General features: G+C 37.4%; 1 pseudogene; it reads left to right on the top strand.

Moving 5' to 3' along the window:
• Positions 1–547: 547 nt before the first annotated feature.
• On the top strand, positions 548–2,777 carry LOC120077632 (annotated as a pseudogene).
• Positions 2,778–6,769: the final 3,992 nt, after the last annotated feature.

Here is a 6,769-nt window from a genome sequence, read left to right as displayed (position 1 = left end):
ATACTCCATTTTCAATCCCTCATGGAGATGATGACGAAGGAAAATCATAGCTTTTACTTTGTTCTGACTAGATGTCATATTTTCTTCTTTAATAGTCTCCCCAAGATTCATAGCATCCAGGTGGGTTTCGGCATCAAGTGCCCATGACAAATAATTATTGTCGTTAATATCAAGGGTGACTAATTCTAATTTTGTGAGATTTGTCATAATAGCACTATCATAAAATATTGTACTTATGTTAGAAATTTAATAGATATTGAATATGCAAAATAACATTAAATTTATTAATTATAACAAAGAGGAAAAAATCAACTACCTTTATGACCTACCTTTAGGGGGAAAAAAGACAGGAGTTTGTGCTGATAACGTAATGTGAATTTGAAGAGCACAATAGGAACACAGATATAGAGAAAATATAATATAATAATATATTTATATAATAATATTAAATATATAAAATAAAATAAATAAAATTATAAAATTAGATAATATGAAAATTAGTAGAATTTTCACCAATGTATGTATGATTTTAAGATCCACCAAATACTATTATTTATAGGCAAAGTGACAAATAGGATGTGGACTTACATAGACACCAAGCCTGAATAATTACAAGGCACATGAACAATAATAATAAGACACATGGCTTTAGAACACTAAACAATGGACATCTATTTATTATTATAATATTCATAATAATAATTTTAAAAAATCTTCAAAAGCCGAAGGACATATTGGTAATTTAGAACAATTCAACTCAATTAAAATCAACCAAACCGACCAGTTACAATACTTATTTATGTCCGATTTTACTTTTCGAATTTCCAAGTTATCCGGAAAACTAAGTATGGGCGGCCGGAATGATGACGTTTCTGCAACTTCCGGCCTCCATTTTCCGTTAATTGAATCAGTCGACAAACCAAAAACATATTTTCTTTTCTATGTGCAATTATCGCTTCCATGTCTTCCGTTTTGCTTGGTTACGGTCAGAAATTTTACTTTCTTCCCTTTCCATTCTTCATCTCTGTTCTTCTCACCCTTGAATTGTAGAAATTTTGTGTATTCAAACAGATATAGGTGTAATGAGTGGTGCGGCAATCTACATTCAAGAGGATTTTCAAATTTCTGATGTGAAAGTGGAAATCCTGGTCGGAATCATCAATCTCTACGCCACTATTGGCGCCGCCGTTGCCGGCAGAACATCCGATCTGATCGGCCGCCGCTACACCATGGTTATCTCTGCTGGATTCTTCTTTTTTGGAGCCATTCTCATGGGGTTCGCCCCTAACTACAGCCTCCTCATGTCCGGCAGATTCGTTGCCGGTATCGGTATTGGATACGCTTCGATAATTGCCTCTGTTTACACCGCCGAGGTTTCTCCGACATCATCTCGCGGCTGCCTTTCCTCTTTTCCAGAGGTGCACTGTTAAATTAAGAGCGAGATTTACCTTCCAATTGAAATTACGGCTCAATTCTCTTCTTCTTGGATATGGATTTCCTTATTTCTTCGCAAAATTAAAGAATATTTTAGGAATTTTGTTGCAGGTGTTTGTTAATGTCGGTATCTTACTAGGATACATTTCGAATTACGCATTCTCCAAGCTTCCAATTCAACTAGGATGGCGATTTATGCTTGGAATTGGATTAATCCCATCGTTATTCTTAGCCGCTGTTGTGATTCTCGTAATCCCAGAATCCCCACGATGGCTTGTAATGCAAGGTCGTCTCGGTGAAGCTAAACAAGTCCTCATCAGAACCTCAAATTCCATAGAAGAATCTCTACAACGCCTCGACGACATAAAAAATGTTGTCGGAATTTCAGCGAGTTGCAAAGACGACGTCTTTCCAATCCCAAAACAGAGTAGCCACGGTGGCGGCGTATGGAAAGAGTTCTTCCTTCGCCCAACGCCAGCCGTCCGCCACATCTTGATAACCGTCATCGGCGTGCATTTCTTCCAGGAAGCCTCCGGTATGAATGCCGTCGTTTTATATAGCCCTAGAATCTTTGCAAAGGTCGGAATCTCATCCTCCGACCACAAGCTTCTCGCTTCAGTGGCTGTTGGCGTGACAAAGACAATTTTCATCTTGGTCGCCACCGTCCTATTCGATCGAGTTGGGCGGCGACCATTGATTTTGATGAGCATCGGCGGAATGATCATATCTTTAATTACATTAGGGGTTGGGCTAACGATTATTGAGTGGTCGCAAGAGCAAGACACATGGGTGGTGGGGTTTTGCATTGCCATGGTGTTAACTGCCGTGGCATTTTTCTCGATGGGGATTGGGCCAATGACTTACGTCAGCTCGGAGTTATTCCCGTTGAAGCTACGCGCTCAAGGGGTGAGCATGGGGTTGGTAGTGAATAACGTGATGGGAGGAGTTGTGTCAATGACGTTTTTGTCCCTGTACCATGCGATTACAATTGGCGGCACATTTTTTCTCTATGCTGGCATTGCGATGGTGGGTTGGGTGTTCTTTTATGTAGTCTTCCCAGAGACACGTGGGGTGAATTTGGAGCAGGTTGAGGGACTTTTTGGTAATTTGATGTGGAAATTCTCTATTAAGAAGGCTAATACTTTAGATGACGTGGAAAATAGTGGAAATGCTTAGAAATTAAGGTCTTTTTTTTTTTTTTTTTAATGATTTTCTCAAATACCAAATTTACAGTTTTTTTCTAATATTTGTAATTTTGTATCAGTGAAGAAGTTAAAAGTTTTAAGTTACCTTTGATGGAGCCATTATGGTGTATTTATAGAGGACTTGATCTAGGATTTTATCTTAAATGTACTACGATTAGGATATGAGATTTTTCTAATCCTAAGAAAGATAAAATTTTATACTATTTTATTTTATCTTATTTTTTATTATCTCATATTATCTTGATTTATCTTATATTACCTTGATTTTTAGCTTTATTCTGATAGGCCAAAATTCACTCCTCAACACTAGCCCTCACTCCTAAGTTTGGTTTTGAGGATGGGCTACTTAGTAGTCATGTGTGTTGATGCAAACTTAGGAGTATTGCTTTAACCTTTGTTGCACTTTTGTTCAAACTTTTTCATTATATGGCATACCAACTTATCACTCTGGTATAACCATATCAAACCTTACTCCTCAAAAATCATTAACGGATCTCTGGCCATGCCTGAAACATTTAACAACACCATCTTTTTAAAGATTTAGCTAGGTTTCTAGCACGTGTCCACCGTAACTAAGCAGTGTTGAGCGCAAGTATTAGTATCATGCATGTCCTATCTTGAGGGGTATAGATTCTCGAGCTTGGCTTTTCTTGTCAATTTTGGAAATTTTCAATTTGACAATCCTAATGAGGAGTGTTGATTTGATCGTCATTGTCTCTAATCAATTCCATAGTCTTCATCCTCTAGCACTTAAGCGGAGTTAACCTGCCTATCTTTTGTGACAGGCTTCGACATCTGACTTTAGTACGACTCAAGGTTGTCCCCAAATTGTTGACATTGAATTTGGTTAGTTGAATGTTGGGTAGCCGACCCCTAGTTTTTCACCAAATATCCTTATTTAGAAAATTATTTAAGACCCAATTGAGTTTCCCATAACAATTTTTTAATTTGTGATTAAGCCTGTACGATAAATGTGTGCTTTTGAAAGAATAATGAGTTTTTATATATATTTTTAATATACTACTTAAAATCTATATTAAAAATACATTTTTTTGGGGGGGGGGGGGGGGGGGGGGGGTTGGTGGTAGGGGCACATGCCCCCTGACCCCTACATAGATCTACCCAAAGTTGTCTTAAGTTACAGATTTAATAAAGCACGTGGAGAAGCTACAAAAGAATATTTGTTTTAAAGAGTTTGAGCAAATTTATAATCATTAGTAATTTCGTTAATCTTAATTGTTCTACATATTTCAAAAAACGATCTAAGATACTTCTGAGGTTCTTCAGTAGGGCATCCTCTAAAAGCATTTTAGTCATACCCCCTCTCAAGACTTGCCATCCAAGCTCCTTTCTACCTTTAAAGGAATTTTGTAAGGGTGAGGATGTCACATATCCATCCCCCCAAAAAAAATCCGTCCTCAAAATTAGATCTAATTACGAAAGCTCTTTTTATTCACTTATTACCAAACTTTTACAAGTTACACTTGTATTTACATCCATACAACTTTGTGGTGCTTTAATACCAATACTATTTTCCAAGTTTCCTTCGGTCTATCTAGACTAGTTGTCAGACAATCCTTGCAATGATGTCCTGGCTGCTCATATTTTAAGCACAAGCCTTCTCTTCCTTTCTAGTCTCTCTTATGGTTTCTATTGCAATTCTGGCAGGGAAGACTTGTAATCGAACTAGTGGCTGCTTCCCAATGTTTCAGAAATCGAAAGAATTATAGGCATTTCTTCCCAATGTGTCCTTGCTTGCATACATAACACTCGTTCGTTCCTCACAAGCATTTTCCCATGTAGTTCTTTCCACACAACACACAGAAAGGATTTTTCTTTTCCTCCATTCCCATCTATTAACTAGTGAATAAACATAAATCCTTATAAAGTCTGAGTACTTCATTACCACATTATAAAACACATATACACAATAACAGTTGGCCTATAATAATGCAAATTCAAATAAATAGTTTAACTTTAGAAAGATAAATCCCCATTTCAGGCTTTCGAAGTCTTCACTTTCCTCTTATCCTGTTGTCTAGACTGAGGGCAGTTTCATTTATAGTGACTTGGTTCCCCATAGCTATAGCACACATTAGTACCTCCATAGCATCCCTCTGAGTGGTACCGCTTACATTCGGAGCACCATGGCTTTCGATTAACACTTGCGATGGATTCTCCAGGATATTGAGTGTGTGCCTTGTCTTGTGAATGTTCTACTTTGATCTTTTGCTTTCCGGAACAGGTCTTAGATATTTTTTACTCGAAACCCCTAATGTAATCTTCTAACTCTCCTCTTTCTGATCCTTGGGCTCCGATTCTGTTTTCCCAACTAGACTGGCTTCCACCTGCATTGTTGCCTCAACTAATTTTGAAAATTCCAATATATCAACACTGGCAGTTACTGGTGTGCGAATTTTAGGTCGTAATCCCTTCTCGAACCTTTTTCACCTCTCCTCTTCATCCTTGACTATATTGCCAGTGTATCTACTAAGTTCAGTGTACATTTGCTCATACTCGGCCACCGACATGGAGCCTTGTACGAGTCCTAATAATTTATTTCGCTTTGCATCGCGAAACGCCTGGGGATAGAATTTCTCGTAGAAATCTTTCCCAAACTCCTCCCACGTAAACTCATCCCCTGACCTCCTTCTACTCTATAACATACGCCACCGATCTTCAGCTCTCTTTTACAATAAGAAGGTAGCGAGAGTTACCTTTCTATCATCAGGGCATCACATTACCCTGAAGCACTTCTCAATTAGGACAAACCAAGCCTCAGCGTCGGTGGGGTTCGTAGTTCCTTCGAAGGTTATGGCACCTAGTGCCTTTAATCGTTTGATTCCAAATCATTTTTCTTGGTTCACTGACCCTGCTTCTAATCCCTTTGCTACATACTGAGAAAATCTCTCTAAGAATTGCTCCTCTACTTCAGCTCTTACCTACGGACTGCTAGATTCACTCTGGTCTCCTTCCTTCGTCTTGGAGGTAGCATCATAGTCCCTTTTGGAGGTTACTTACGAAGTCTGCCACTTCTTTGGGGCATGGTTTTCTATAATATATCACATATTAGACATATTATAGCGTCATCATGCTCACACTAATGAACCCTATTCCCCAAATCTTATGCACTGATACCAACTAGTCTCACCCCTTCCCAAGACTTGCCCACTGAGCTACTTTCTACCTTTAAAGGAATCCTATAAAAGTGAGAGTGACATTTTTCCCTAGCCATTTGAATCAACCCTAGTTTCAACTCAAAGTTGTTTGTATTTATGGGTGCATTCAATATGTTGGGTTGAGCTATAGGGAATGGTGGTTGAAAATAATCCCTAATAGCTTTCTCCGCTTCTTCGGCCATCTCTTCTTCTTCTTCTTCTTTCCGTTTATCCCTAAGATTTCTCCTCAAAGTACGTTCAATCTTAGGGTCAAAAGGCACAAAAGAAATGTCCTTGTCACGGGTCATGCACAAGAGAAAACACCAGCCAAGATTAGAACAAAAATAAGCCTTCGTCTAAAATATCTCCGATTTTTAAATATTACGTACAAATCGTTATTTTTTATTCCCGACAACAGCGCCAAAAACTTGATGTGTGAATCATGTGCAGGTAAATATATATAATCAAGTTATAATAATTAAAACGACTCAAGAGGCCGAGTATCGTCCTTAGAAATCAATTAAAAAGTTATTGTTTAGTATCTCAGAATTGTGTGAATTTTAGCTAAGGAATAAAAATCGAGTTGAATTTGAAATTTTATAAGCAATAAAGAAGCAATAAAGAATTTTGAAAATCCAAGAGTAAAAGTGTTCTAAGGTATTGAATCTGTTAACTACTTCATTAGGTCTACTATAGTCAATTCATGGAATCATGTATGAACAATATGCCTAAGTCTAGAAACTTAATTTAAGATTATTTTCTCACAAAAACAACCTATTCTCATTGAACTTAAATGATGACTAACTTCTTGAAATCAAATTAAGAAGCAAGATAATAAGTATTGTCATCAACAACTTTCACTAATAATCTAACTATGTTCATGAGAGTTTAATAATGATTCAATGATAGGTCTGATTAAACATTCAATTTATCAATAAAACATTCAACCTAACATTCATTGAAGGTCAAGCA

Source organism: Benincasa hispida, chromosome 5 (genome assembly GCF_009727055.1).
Source record: "Benincasa hispida cultivar B227 chromosome 5, ASM972705v1, whole genome shotgun sequence".
Classification (NCBI taxonomy): Eukaryota; Viridiplantae; Streptophyta; class Magnoliopsida; order Cucurbitales; family Cucurbitaceae; genus Benincasa; species Benincasa hispida.
This window is presented reverse-complemented; position numbering and strand designations above follow the sequence as displayed.